Consider the following 15360-nt stretch of genomic DNA (forward strand, 5'->3'; position numbering starts at 1 on the left):
CCACCAATGATTCCTCCACAACCAGCGCATGACAGCGGGCGATCCCATCAACAATATAAATTCTGAAAGAGGTACTGGCTCCCTCTCTTTCCCCATCTGCCTGTATATGTTCCTTTAAAGGCCACCCCTTGCGGCTATCAGGATACTGCAGTCCTGTGTATGGAATCCAAGGAGTCTTTATTGACGCCGCTGCAGGACTTGGATCGTCTTCTTGATCTCGACCTGTTGCTCTCTTTTGCTTTGGTTATTGCGGCCTGCGGCTGGTGTTGTTAGACGATGAATCAGATTACAGCCTGGAGGGTGTGTTGGGACGGGTTTCGACGTTGCGTCTGTCCAGGTAAAGACCTCTTCCGGCGTTTCAAAGAAAAATGTGCAGGACTGATATGTTACTCTCAGCCTAGCTGGATATAACAATGCATATGGAAGTTTGAGGTCTTGAAGGCGGGCTTTGGCGGCCATAAAGGACTGCTGTTTCTGTTGGACTAGCCTTGTATAGTCTGGAAAAATTAGGATGCGGCTGGAGGCGTAAGTAAGAGACCCCTTCTGTCTGGCTTGTTTCAGGATCACGTCCCGGTCATGGTAATTTAATATCTCAGCTATGACAGGTTTTAGCCGGGCTCCAGAGGGTGGTTTCTGCATCAAGGTCCTGTGAGCCCTCTCAATGATAAAGCATAGGGACAGCGAATCCGGGGGGAGACATTCTATTAGCCACTGAGTAAGAAAGTGCTCCATATCACTGCCCTCACACCCCTCCAGAAACCCCACAAAACGTAGGTTGTTCCTTCTAGCCCCATAATGGTGACCATAATGATTAAAACAATACATTTGTTCATAATCTGATGAACCATCTAGGTAGTCGTGTTCTGTGAATTTAGCTGACATTTCTAAATCTGTCATCATGTTATTAACAGTTTTAAAGTCCCAATCATCAGAAAATGTGCTGGGTGAGACAAAGTCACTCAAAGAAACCTTAAACGGGTGTAGAATCTTCAGCAGTTCCACCGGGCCATAGATGTCATAATCAGTTCTATCCTATGCTATCCCACCAGATATAGGGCGGCTGTGATGTTTGCTGATGACAGGTCTCTTCTTTCACGATGAGATGACTTGTGAGGTTTCAGGAGCAAGTTGATTTTCTTACTTGCTGTGTCCATTGTACTGTATTTTCCATCTACCATCCTTCCCAAACTTAACACAAGTATGAGCCAAAGCAGGAGAAAAAGTACACCTAACACAATCCAAAACTCAAATAACTGTTCTTTGAAAGTTTTATTTGCTGGCGTTGCTTCAGGTTCACTGGGATCCTCAGAGAAGGTATCAAAGTTGATGAAATAGCCAGAGGCAGTTCTGTCAATTGTTGGAATAGCATTAGGATTGTTCGGAAACGTTGGAGCTGCTTCTTCATTTGTTATATTTGTATAGTCAGAGGCTACATCATTGTAGACAGGTGTTTCTTGGCGAACTGTTATTCGGGTATCCAGAGGCACAAGTTCCATATCTTTGTTGCATAGTCCTTCTTTTCTTACTGCAGGTTTATCAAAGGTGATAAACCTTTCAGTTTGAACCTCTTGGATTGTAGCAAGATTTGGTTGTCTGCTACATCTTGGGAGTCCACTGGGCCTACTACTTATTATCGGCCACATGATGTGGTTTGACCAGATCAATGGACACAACTCTGTTCTCCCTTTTACCAGCAAGGGGCGGTAGTAACACTGATCCTGTTCCGTGAATAGCTAAGACAGGTACTGCTTTTCTGTAAGAAGGCCCAAATTCCTTCTTTACTGCGATCTTTTCCCTGATTAGATCCCTAATCCAGACAGGTCTTGCTGGGACAGGTGGTTTTTCTTCAGTGGTCGTTTGCTTCTGTATTGTGTTACTCAGACTTCTTCTTGTTTCATTTAAGTCCTGTAAAACAGCCAAATGATCTTTGACATCAAAGGGTTTTTGTTCCACCACTGACGTTTGACTATCGAGGTCTTCGATTATCATTCTAGTACCAAATAGTAATTCATATGGAGTGATTCCCCCCAGAGAATTTCTTGGCAGATTGCTAAGACTACGTTGGACACTTATTAGGTGTTTGACCCACCCATCACCCGAAACTAATACTTTAGCTGTTATGGATTGCTTTATGTTATTTCTTTCCACTACCGCATTACCCTCAGGATGGAAGGGACTAGAATACCGCAATGCAACGCCCAAGCTAGCCATGGCCTCCTTGTAAGCTCGAGAGCTAAACGCAGGACCCTGGTCAGAATGTAGCGTGCCGATTGCGTATGTGCCGATAAAGACTCGCAAATCCTTTATAACAGTTCTGGCGTCAGCCGAGCGCTGGGGCCACATCCAAATAAATCTTGTGCAGGAATCCACTGCGACCATGATATATTTATAGTTACCATCCCTTTGTAAGGGACCACAGTGGTCCAGGTAAACACACGCTAGTGGTTTATCTGAAATCAGAAGGGGCGTCTGTGCAGGTCGTTTCACTGTTGAAACTTTTATTTTTTGGCAGATTTCACATTCTAGAACATAATTTCTAGTTTGTTTCATCATGCATGTCCACCAATATCTTTGTTTTAATAATGATACTGTGGCGGAAATTTCTGAGTGTGCAGATGCCAGTCCTTCGTGTGCTGCTAAGATCAGTCCTAACCTATGTTCCATGTTTGGAATTGCCCTATCCCCCACTCCAGGGATTCGAGCAAATGGAACATTATTCACATCAGTTATATATGAGTACTTTACTGGAAAGCCTTTCTGGAGTGTCTTACCACTATCGTTAACTGAAGCAGTGACAGCTTGCATTATTTCGCTGTCTATTTTTGTTTTTGACTGAGTGATTGCAGCTACGGAAGCCGTTTGCACAGCTGCCTTCGCGGCTTCATCAGCCAATGAATTCCCTGCAACGTGAACGCCATCACGCTGATGACTCAATGTATGAATAATGTGAATCTTTTGTAGTTCTTTCTGTAATAGAGCTACTTGTTTCCAAAGCATTTTATGTTTGATTGTGCCACCTTTTGCGTCTTTGACACCGTTTTGAACCCAGTTCTGCAGATATTCATTGTAAGATTGTACGCAGTAATACGAATCGCACACTATCAGTGTGGGGAATTCGCGATTGGTATTTTCAAGCGCCATCTTAAAAAAGCCTGTAGTTCAGCTTGTTGAGCTGTACAGTCTCCGAGTGATTGAGTTTTAGTGCCCATAGGTCTAAATTTACCTTCGCACCAGCGACCTTTAACAATCACGCACGCAGCACTATAGGCTTGTTTACCCCCTATTGCGGGATGTGCTGATCCGTCTGTATAGATTATACATCCGTAATGTTCTAGAGGCAGAATCTCGGTCGGCAGAGGACATTCGTATTCGTATTGTAGGAATTCTTGTGTCTTCAAGTAGGGGTCAAAGACGTATTCAACGTCTGTTGCAGCAAGAGAATTAACCCATTGTATCCATCTCGGATGTAAAGCTTTAGCATTGGGAATGCTTGCTTTCGTCACTGCCTCTAAGGCAGGTACAGGTGTAACGATCATTATGCGTTTACCCTGTGCGAGAGCTCTCTCTTTTGCTACTGCAGTTTGAACCTGTAGAAGTGAATTTTATTTCAGCTTGTGTGTTCAAGTGTGATTTGTATGCTATTGGTACCAATTTCACCTTCATAAAAGGTCAGGTATGTGAATCCACATCTCCCTGGGATGATTCGGATCACAAGATTGCGCGCATTATCGCGTGTTTCTAACTGTGTTTTTGCTAACATGTCTGTTTGCACTGAACGCAAAATTTCTGTATGGATTTGAGTCCAATTTGTTGGTTTGAAATCAGGTTTGATTAGCTCGTAGAGAAGTTTAACCCTTTCTGCGTAATTCAGAACATACGTTCTTCAGAAATTCAGGAAACCTAGAATTGACTGTAAGTTCTTCAGCTTCTTTGGAGGTTGGAGCAGCACACATTTCACCTAGGAAGTTGGCTGCCAGGCAGTCAGTCAAAATACTTTATTCGATTTCATTAAAATCATAAAAGATATAAAACATTTATGTACATATAAAAATATATATTACACTTGCATTTATAATCAGTACAATGGGTTATAATCAATACATTGAGTCTTGTAATTAAGCTACATGAAGTGTACAGTTAATAAAAACTTCTTACAATACACTCAGTGGTGCATTACGTGATCTAATTCTAAACGCAGCCACAAGATAATTTGCCGTGCAGAATATGATACGAATGTTGCTCAATGACTGGAGGTAGAGTAGTGCCGGCCTCACTTGGAGGAAGCCTGCCTCCCTTAAAATTGGCAACAAATATTTTTTCCGTATCTCTGAAAACAAACCACAAAACATAACAAAATGCATGGTGTCTTGGGTTGAAAAATTATCACAGATGCAAGGTGGAGCTAATTCTGGTTTGACCCATGACTGATAACTACCCAAATAAAAATGAATCAAATTAAATCTGAACTTAATCAATAAAAACCTGTGAAATGGCCTGGTAACAATGCTGAGGTAAGGCTCAAGCGAGGTGGAATTTAGTAACAGATAGTGTGATCTGACTGTAGTTTTCTGCATCTCCCTTTCCTCACGGCCTAGTCTTGTCCTCATCATAAAGTGCTTTTTAGTCAGGTCTACGTCCTCTTTCCTGATGCACGATGGAGATGCGAAGAGTTCAGGACGACCCAATTGTTCGAAGGACTTCCTCAAATAATCCAGCCGTGGAACTTTTTTAGAATAATCTAGAGACATGGCATCATTCATAATTGCATGATTAAGGGTTAAATCCTTGTTGAGCCATGTCTTTAGCCAAAATATTAAAGGTGCTAGATTGAGCTTATCCGTAACGTAAACCAGACCCACCTCCGCATGGATTGAAAAAGTTGGGGTGGACTGGAAGACAGACAATAGGGAACGTAGAAACCTGTTTTCTGCCCTCTGGATTGGTTCAAGATGTGCATAATCCCATAGGGGTGAGCCATACATTGCTAGTGGGATGCATTTGGTATTGGTATAACTTTCAGTATGGCCTCCATAAGTCTGGCCCCCAACCTTTTTGAGAAACCCATAAGGGCCGCGGAAGACCTGGCCACAGATAGACTTTTTGCCCTAACCTGGGGACCCCACGAGCCCCTCTCGTCGAAGAGCACCCCCAGGTAGGGAAAAACTGCCACTCTAGAAACCCCTTCACCCTTACACCTGAACGTTTTTGGTTTGCCCTTGTTTCTGTGGTATCAGACCACCATCGTGTGGGATTTGTTCGCATTCACCTTTAAATCCAGTTGGTCCATAAAAGCTCCGAACGCATCCAACTAGCGCTGGAGACCGATACCAGTTCGGGCTATGAGGACTGCGTCATCCGCGTATAGTAGAGCAGGGATCTTTACGTCTCCTACACGCGGGACCTCCCCTTCCACCTCTTCCAAGTGCCTGCCCAGTCCGTTAATGTGGATAGTGAAGAGGAGGGGGGCCAGGATACAGCCCTGCCTTACCCCTCACATAGATTTAAATTGAGTCGTGCACCTACCCTCGTTGGTAACTCTGACTGCGGCGAACAGCTCCTGATGGAGAGACGCCATAAAATTGACCAGTGCCCCGTCTATCCCGATCTTTAAAAGGATGGCCCACAATTTGGCCCTGTTCACCAAGTCGAAAGCTGAGGAGAAGTCCATGAATGCCAAAAATAATGACCCCTCCTTAGCTATCGTGTATTTAGAGATCAACAGGTGCAAATTGGAGCACTGCTCCAGAGTGCCTCTCTTCTCTCTAAATCCATACTGGATATTAGATAACCCACCACAGCTCTCAATACTATCCCTCAGTTTGACCAAAAGGACTCTGCCTAAGATCTTGATTGCAGAGTCCAGAAGCGATATGGGCCTTCTTAAAGATTGGACTATAATAGAAGAGGCCCAGGTGGTGGGCCGTGACTTACCACTTGCAGCAGTAAAAACATTAGCTAGGACCCTAGCCCAGAGCTTAGGCGAGTGTTTATAAAAATCTGCAGGAACCCCATCGGGCCCGGGGCTTTGTTCTTCGTTGTGGCCAAGATGGCTTTCTCCACCTCGCTCTGATTAAAGCACATGGAGCCAGCCTCAAGGGCTAACATAGGAATCACATGGCTATCAGTGGCCGTGTCTCCATACACTGCTCTAAAATGGCCCAGCCATTTGTCATCCAAGATGACACAATCCATATCAGGGTTAGCCGAGTCGGAAAAGAAAGGCTAATTGATTATGGCCCAAAATTGCCTACTGTCCCGCAGGACATCCGAGCAAAGCAAGTTCTCCCAAGCTGCTTTCTTGATGTCATCTTTCCTAACTTTCAGTGCTTGCTTGTACTCCTTCCTTAAGGCGGTGATGACTGCCTTGTCCCTCGGTGTATGTTTTAGGGCTAATATTAGTGCTCTATGCACCTTAGAGCAGTTCGAGTCGAACCAGCGACAATGATTTATGGTTCCCTGCCTTGTTCTCGTCATCAAATCATGCGAGATTCGACTACAAATTGCTTCGAAAGCTCCTATTATGTCGTGATCTGAGGCCTTAGTGTCCTGACAAATCGCCATATGTCCCTCTATTTTTGGGAGGAGCTCATCATAAAAGTTTTCAGGTACCACATTTGCCCACTTTAGCCTTCTCCCCTGATCCACCGAGCGTAAAGCAGGCCTCAATTTAGCAAGGCAAGACCTAGGTCCCATGAAGTCCCCCCAGAGCACCTCAAGTGCAACTGGGTTATGGTCGCTGTGTGAAGAGACAATTGTTCTGTAGGAGGTAACCCTACTTAGGATGCCTGGGGAAAGGAATATATATTCAATAATAGTACCGGGTTCCGAGCCCTTGTAGGTAATTATTCTTGTCCCCCCTTCTGGAGAAATTGACTCAAATACATTACAATTGGCCAACAAGTCTTCTAACTCCTCACCAGCTTTGGTATGCTCAAAGTGGGGAGCCTCTAGCCCAACTGACCCCTCATATTTACTTATACCACACAGGTCACTACAGGGATGGATGTTAAAATCGCCCAAAAGGACGAGCTCGGGATTAGTATGTTTATTTTGACTGACCGTAATTAAAAAGGATTCCAGGGTGGCAATATTATTGTTGCCATACTCCCTGTTCCTCGAGTTATAAAAATTAATGAAAATGGTTCTCCGAATAGGAGAAATTTCCCTTTCCACTATTAGAATATTTGGTGAGGCAATTTTAACCATTCTTAAGGTCCCTTTAAGTTTTAATGAAAAGAGAAGTATAAGACCTCCCCTGGCTCTGCCGCCGTTACTGGGGGCTGCAGGGACAACAAAGCTAGTGAAACCGTCTAACCAAAAACTGGGTGTGGTATCCCATGTTTCCTGGAATGCTATAACTTCGTGACGGGTAACAAAGCCAACCCATTCTTCATCTTCTCTTTTGGCTCTGGTACCAGCCACGTTCCAGCTAAGAATTGTACAGGCTGCGTCCTCTTCAGGGTCGAGAGTCCTGTCTGTAGGAGGCAGCGTCGGGTCTGGTAGTCAATCAATTTCCTCAATTCCTGACAGAGGGGCGAAACGATTACTCAGAATCGGACCACTACCCTCTGTCGATCTATGGGCTACCCGGGGGTGTGGTGCCTGGGGAGCAATCTCAGGCCTTGGAGGGAGTGGGAATGTAAACCCACGGGAGCTACCCCGTCCCTGGGCTGGACTCAAAACCCGGCCTCTCACTGGGTGTCGATGTTTCCCCATGCTCCACACTTTGGGGGGATAAAAGTACCCCAGGGGAACCGGTCTCATCTGATCTCTCGGAGATATGGCTGAACCATCCCAGAGTAGTCTATCTGCCAGGTTGGCCCTGTCAAAATTGATTACTACACAGTTACCCTGAATATTCTTTGGTTGCTTCCCAATCCAACCCACCCTCCTAGCAAAAATAATCTTATTAGAAATTGTTTCCCCGCAGCAGGCGTCAGTGCACCAGGTATTAGCTTTAACCATAAGGTCAGCAGCAGATTCTCGCTCTCCCTCTTTGAGTGGGGGGACCCCAATGAAAACTGTGACCAGTGGGGCTGCCTCCGAGGGTAGGTCTAAATAGGATTTGCTGGCCACCGCCCTCCCGTGGGTAAATGTGCTATGCTGGTTCCCGGCACATACTGAGTCTATAGGGTTGGGAACAGTTGCCTCCCGACTCAGGAGAGGGGCTCTAAGGACCCGCTGTCCATCTTCAACAGGCACCGCCCCATTTGATGATGGGTCCGCTCCCCTGGGGCTGACCACCTCCATACAACCATCTCCCTGTATTGCTCTGCCTATGTTAGGGACCTCTTGGGGCGGGATATGAACATTGGCGAGTCTATCTAACAAGGAACATTTCTTTAGGAGACCTTCCAAGCAAGTGTTCAATGTGTCCACAATGTCTTTAGCGATGTCCACAAGCAGAGGCTCAATCCTGGCAACAAAGAGTGCCTCCAGCTTTTCTCCCAGTGCGTCCAATGGTGTAATGAATGTGCCTGGTACGTTATTGTTTTTCCCCCGTTTCCGCTTTCGTGGAGGTAGACCATTTAACTGGGTGCTCGATGGTATGTGAGATATTGGGGTATTGTCCTGAATCGGGCCAATGCCCGATGTGGCATGGGGATAGGGTTTGAAATAATAACCACTGGGTCCAAAGGAATAGGGGGGCGTCAGTAGCGACAGTTAACTGTATCTCCTGGGAGTTTTATACATTAGAAAGAGAAGGGGATATCAATCCCAGTTCGTGTTCTGCGTTTGCTATCTCTTTGGTTAGTGCCCCCACAGCGGATGATAGATACGACATAATGGATTTTGAGTGTCTTGGCACCTTGGCTTTACTCCCCCCCTCATCAGTATTAGCATTTTTCTTTCGCTTACCCATGCGTAGATGTAAAAGGTCCGGCCCTGCCCTGCCTCCTCCTGCCCCTGACGGCCACAGACGGCCCGCCCTCTGCCCGGGCTCAGACCCGCGACACGGAAGAAGCCTCCGATGTTTAAGCGCCTCCGGGCGCGCGGAATGCGTGGCAATGGGCGGGGCAGTCGCTGTGCTGCTTGGGAGCTGTGGTCTCCCCCACTGCGGCCGCGGGATGTTGCTGGCCGCGGCAGGGAGCCCAACAGCATCAGGAACCCAGGGATGACTGGTGCAGCAGTGCGGGTAAGTCTGGGGGCCCCGCTCGAATCAGGTTCTCCCCCGCTCCTTAGAAGGAGCATCTGATGTTTAAGCGCCTCCGGGGGCGCGGAATGCGTGGCAGTGGGCGGGGCAGTCGCTGTGCTGCCTGGGAGCTGTGGTCTCCCCCACTGCAGCTGCGGGATGTTGCTGGCGGCGGCAGGGAGCCCAACAGCGTCAGGAACCCAGGGACAACTGGTGCAGCGTTGCGGGTAAGTCTGGTGGCCCCGCTCGAATCATGTTCTCCCCCGCTCCTTAGAAGGAGCCTCCGATGTTTAAGCTCCTCCGGGCGCGCGGAATGCGTGGCAGTGGGCAGGGCAGTCGCTGTGCTGCCTGGGAGCTGTGGTCTCCCCCACTGTGGCCGCGGGATGTTGCTGGCGTCGGCAGGGATCCCAACAGCGTCAGGAACCCAGGGACGACTGGTGCAGCGTTGCGGGTAACTCTGGTGGCCCCGCTCGAATCAGGTTCTCCCCCGCTCCTTAGAAGGAGCCTCCAATGTTTAAGCGCCTCCCGGCGTGCGAAATGCGTGGCAGTGAGCGGGGCAGTCGCTGTGCTGCCTGGGAGCTGTGGTCTCCCCTACTGCGGCTGCGGGATGTTGCTGGCGGCAGCAGGGAGCCCAACAGCATCAGGAACCCAGGGACGACTGGTGCAACATTGCGGGTAAGTCTGGTGGCCCGCTCGAATCAGGTTCTCCCCCAAGGCTTTTGCCTTCACTTAATAATTCGTATCCTAAGAATAGGACGTTGAGATGGGCAATTCGTGATTTCTTAAAATTTAATTTGTAACCTTTAGAAGCAAACCCAAGTATTATGGTGTTCACTCTTTTCAAGTGCACGTCCAAATCATCGTCTGTAAGATAGATGTCATCGACATAAGATAATGCCTCATCATCGTACATTTGTAGTAACTCTGTTACTCTGGCTGAAAATAACCCTGGACTATTCTTGAATCCTTGGGGGAGACGGCAAAATTGTCCTTGTGTCCCCATAATTGAGAAAGCGGTCAAATGCCTGCTTTCAGGTGCATTGTTTTGACAGAAAAACCCATTCGAAATATCTAATGTGGTTTTATATTTTTTACGCACAATGTTATTCATCAGTGCTGCACTGTGTGCATTTTGTACTGCAAATGTTTTGCAACAGGAGTTTAAGTGCCTGTAATCAAAAACTAGACTATATGAATTGTCTGGTTTGGAGACAGGAAACGAGGAGCATGTTTCAATCACCCCTTGGTATTCAAGTTGATTTAAAATCTCCCTGACTTGTTTTTTAGCTTCTTGCTTAACTGGATACTGCCTCTGTGCAGTAGGCTGATTTTTTAACTGGATTTTATGGTGAGGAGAGTCCTCATCCCATCTCACATGATTTTATATAATGCTGGAGCGTGGGCCACAGCCCATTTTCTGGCATAGGTGTATTTTTTATGAATAGGAATATGATTTGAGAAGGCTGGCATAATTATCTCTTCGCCATGTGGGCACTCCCTGACAAATTCAGGTGGCCAGTCTTGTTCAGATAGAAGAATGTCATAACCCTTAGATAGCTTCTCCCAAAAGAGTGCTTTTATTTTTCTTGGTATGTCCCCCTCCATCCGGAGTGTTATTTCATATAACTTGTGGGGTACACTAACCCTGGTGTCGGCAGTTTCAACTTGAATGCATTCATTCAAGTCCAATGTCTCCAGATGATCCTTCAGGATCCTGTGAGCTATAGTCACTTCTGCTGCACTGTCTAGCATTGTCTGGGCCCACTCCCCGTTCTTGAGTTGTGTCCTCAAGATCCTCGGCATGTCTGATCTTTACGCTTGCTACCTTCTTCTTGGTGAATTGAGTTTTCCTATTTTTAGGAACGTGCTGTTCGTCTTTGGACTTCACGTAATCTTCTTTTTGTTCTGATCGTCCTCTCCTCTCGGATTTCTGCGAGGAAGTCTGAAAGGTACAAGAGGAACGTGTATCAGTATCTTGATATCTATCAGGTTTTCTCAAATTATCCCTATTTCTGAGGGTATATCTTTTTTCAGAGTGCTCCCGTTGAGGAGACCTACCTCCCCGATGGGGAGATCTTCCTCTGGACTGAGAACGCTTCTCTTTAGAAAGTGTCTGTTTAGTATTTTCCCACTTCTTTTTAGGGGTAGTGAGATTATTTTTAATAAAAATCTTTTCAGGATTTTCTGTTAGTTGGGGTATTAATGGTTCCCCACCCAAACTATCTCTACCTAGTTCTTCATAAGATTTTTCAATAATTCTTGCAAGCTTATATGGTTGATCTGTTATATCTGTTTCTTTTAGCTTTTGGCTGATTGCCACGGATGCTGCTTCACCTTTAATGTTGGCTAATAGTATAACCGAGACCTGTAATTTCATACCAAGATTTAAGGCAGGTTCTGGTCCGTATTCATTTTGAATCTGTCTCAGAACGTCTGGTATTACCGCCATGGACGGAACACCATGTGTTTTTGTGAAGATTGAAGCAAAGACTGTACCCCAAGTGTCACAGTCCTCCACATGTGGTGCTATCCCCATTGGTAAACAGATTGTCAGAATCCTGTGTTTCTCATTTGGTGTACTATCAGGGAATACTGCCTCAAGTTGAGTAATTTTTTTGAGCTAACCAGAACGGAATTTGTTCTTTTTTTGCGGGCAATTTACCAATGACTGACTGTATAGTCTGTGGTGTGATTTTGTTTGTGTTCCCCTGGTGAGGGGTGTGCTGTGGAATCCTCACAGTAGGTTGGACTGTTAAGGTCTGCATGACATATTGAACCAATTGTCTATGTATTTTAATTAACTGTTTTAGCTGTACTAACATTTCTGGACCTGTCATATTTTCAATGTCAGGATGTGGTGTATAGCTGGCTAGTACCGTCCATGTCGCTCCTGGTCTACCTAGTGGACCGAGCCTGGTTATGTGATTTTCATGTTGTAGGGCGCCTTTAAACCAGAGCTGATGCTCTTGGTAAGTTAATGGAATTTCAACGTCCTCGTAAGGAACGTATTCCATTGGAGGTTCCTTTACTTTGTAGTAGTGGAACTCGTGTGTCCCTCCATCTGCTGGAGGAAAGTGAATCCATGAATAGAACACTTCTGTCTACCGATATTCATGTGCCTCTATAACAAATATTACTTTACCACCTCTCGATGATACTCCATTATTTATGAGTTTGTAAGTTATAGTTTTTCTTACATTTACCGGGATGATTGTAGCATCCGGGTCATTCTGTAGGAGATTTCTGTCTTCTAAAACTGCTTGAGCTGCAGTTAATTCTTCGTCAGTAATCATTATTTTACTGACTGAAGAGTTTGCAGAACAAGTTTCAAGGAAACAAAGATTAGGTGCACAATATTTTGGAACACTGTATCCTTCAACGTTGAACAAACCAAAAAACGAATACATAGGATTTTTCGTCCTACTCAGTTTTTGCGGATATTATCCTTTCACCCACTCCAGACGTCTATTGGAGTATTTTACGGGAAAAAGGGGTCTGTGTGAAAAGCACAACTGAGTTACTCTAGTATCTAGCGTTAAATTATCGCCTTACCAAACATTGGACGCCATGTAGTGTAGTTCCTATATTCCCAATAGGCTCTGCGCATTGGAATAATATATCCTGTAGTTTTAACGTAGGACTGAGGTCGACTAGGTCTCTACCGAATCTATTAGACTTAATTGTGAGTGCTAGCTAGCTCAGAGGTCACTAGAAACTTTCTCGAATTCACAAGAAGGGATTAGTTTCTGACAACCGCATAAACATGGCAACTTTGTTTCCCAAGAATAAGAAATCAATCTCTAGAGTCACGGAAACAATAGATAACTATTTTACAAAGTCAATCGTGCATGCTTCGTTTCACCAGAGGTGCTGAGAAAATAGACAGATGGGCGTTTTCAATAAAAAGTATTTATTGAACAGTCTTCTTTCCCGAGCATAAGAAATGTACTGCTACAATTGTAATACTGGTTATAAAGTACAAGGCATATAATACGATAAGTATAAAGTAGTACTGTAAAGGCATGATATGGTTTCTAAGCCATAAAATACCTAAGATACATACAGTGATAAAATAATGACTAAAAGTACTCAACTGGTGCTTCTAAAATACGCCTACCCCGGTGTACCTAACCTAAGTCTAAGTCTAGTACAAGGGAAGAAGTAAGTGAGGTGTAGCCTAAGTTTAGTATTCCTTGCCAAGAATCTATTCCAGGAATTGTCTTAAGGGTCTAATCAGCTCCGTACCTTGGTTTTAGAATGAAGGAGGTCTTGTATCTCTCTCTCAGGACTCGATTTCCCAGCAACCCACAAGGGTAGCCTGGAAACACTGGAGCTGGATTTCTCGGCAGGAGGAAAGACAGCATCTCTCAGTGCGTCAGCTGGAGGGACGGCTTCCTTCGACACTTGCTGCTGCAGGGCGTCAGGCAAGTAGTTAGTCGATCTGCTTCAAACCACTGTGTGTTTGTCTGGGCAAATGTAGGCATATTTATACCTTGAAGGTGCCGAGTTTGACGTATGATTGGACATAAAAACGTCATTCAAAGACTCCGTTCTTTGAAAACTCCATGATTTCCTAGATAAATTAGTATTCAGGAGAGGGGTAGTCCCTAGCTGCTGAAGGCGGGTTTTTCTAAGAAATCGGTGTTGATTCTCGGAACTTAGTGAAAGTAGCCATGACGTATTTGGGCTGCACAGGCTCAGTCTAAATATGGTAATGATTTCTATGCCTATATAAGGATCGGGTAATTTATACCTATATATGGGCATGAATCGGGAAAATTACACTAGGGTCCTAGCTTCCTACACAACACACTGACCGACTCTGTTGTGGTGAGAAAATAACTTGTGGGGACAACTAAATGAATTTCGTTCATAAACTAGTAAAAAAACGGTAATTTGCTCCTGTGCTTGATACCTGCTCAAACAGGATCTGAACATCCGACCTGTACACAGTTGCCCCTAATGGCGAAGCATGCGTATCTGTTGCCTGTCTTGTGTAGTATTGAGTTTTCTGCCTGTATAAAACAAAGTAAAAGATTGGGTTGGACAATATGTTATTGCGCTGCTGTGTGTTTGTTAAGTTCTGAGCTTGAAGGATCCCCAAACCCCCTCTTTAAGAGGTCTGGAACTGCTCTCCATCACTACCACTGAGAGTCAAGTCCTAAACAGGTTGTACTTGGACCAGTTTGCCAAGCCATCAGAGGCAAATGCCTCCAACCTCCACAACTGAGGTCCAGCAGTCCCTGCTTGTCCCGTAACCCCCAAGCGGGATCTGACAGTCACACAGAAGTGAATATTTTTGTAAATATGTACCAAAACAAGATCTGTCCATCTAGTGGGCTACTGTACCATAGTTACATTACTTTTACTACTGCTTTCTAGAGAAAACACAAAATGAAATACACAATATGAGTGAAGGATGGTCTCCACTCAACTTTTCAGTGGCCACTGTTGGAGACATCCCTCACCAGAAGTGGAACCGCTATAAGAACCTATTTCAATTTCATTAAACCCACAGGTGGTAATATAATTGGAAATTCTGCAGGGATATCAGAGCCGTGGGCATATTTGTGCACATGATATTGACACTTGTTGTATGGCTCGCTACTGGACAGACTCCGGTTGCAGATATCTGATGTTATCGAAGGAATATGAGAGACGAATTTACCTATTCAATCACAACTACAATGATCAGTATTGCTTTACCTGATCATAGTTGGTCTTTAATGAAGTGCGTGGCGAAGGCTGAAGAAATGCCCTTTCCAGGAAAGCAAAAACCGAAAAATTGCACACAAAGATGAAGCATGACGAATAACCTTTCCATGCATCCAGTAGACAGGTGAGAAAAACGGAAATGTAGTCGTGATGGCCTTTTATATGTAGGTAGAGGGAAAGGGGGGCTCGTGCTCTGATCCTAGCAAACATTTACAGTTTTCTGCTTTCTGCATCCAACTATCTTTCAAGCAAAAACACGATTAGAAAAAGCATCTCCTTTGCCTATGTCACACATTCCAACACCAAAACCCGCATTAAACCCTGTAGTGCGATAGTAGCCCATAAAGTTCGTTTTTCTTGTGGCTTAGTGCAATTGTCTCTTAATTTTGCTCTGTCAAAAAATGGCCTCGCGGCATTTGTATTCTATAATTCTGCGCTGCAGACACAACAAACCCAAAAGTAGTCTTCTATTACTATTGAAAATAAAGCCAAGGACAAACAATCCTTAGAAC

At 45.0% G+C, this 15360-nt stretch overlaps 1 protein-coding gene across 1 annotated transcript in view; it reads right to left on the minus strand.

The window, feature by feature from the left end:
* SLA2 (Src like adaptor 2) overlaps nt 1-15360 on the minus strand; it is a 291725-nt gene that overhangs the window by 88776 nt on the left and 187589 nt on the right. The gene's annotated exons all lie outside the window — the stretch shown is intronic.

The sequence above is a fragment of the Lissotriton helveticus genome, chromosome 7, assembly GCF_964261635.1.
Source record: "Lissotriton helveticus chromosome 7, aLisHel1.1, whole genome shotgun sequence".
Classification (NCBI taxonomy): Eukaryota; Metazoa; Chordata; class Amphibia; order Caudata; family Salamandridae; genus Lissotriton; species Lissotriton helveticus.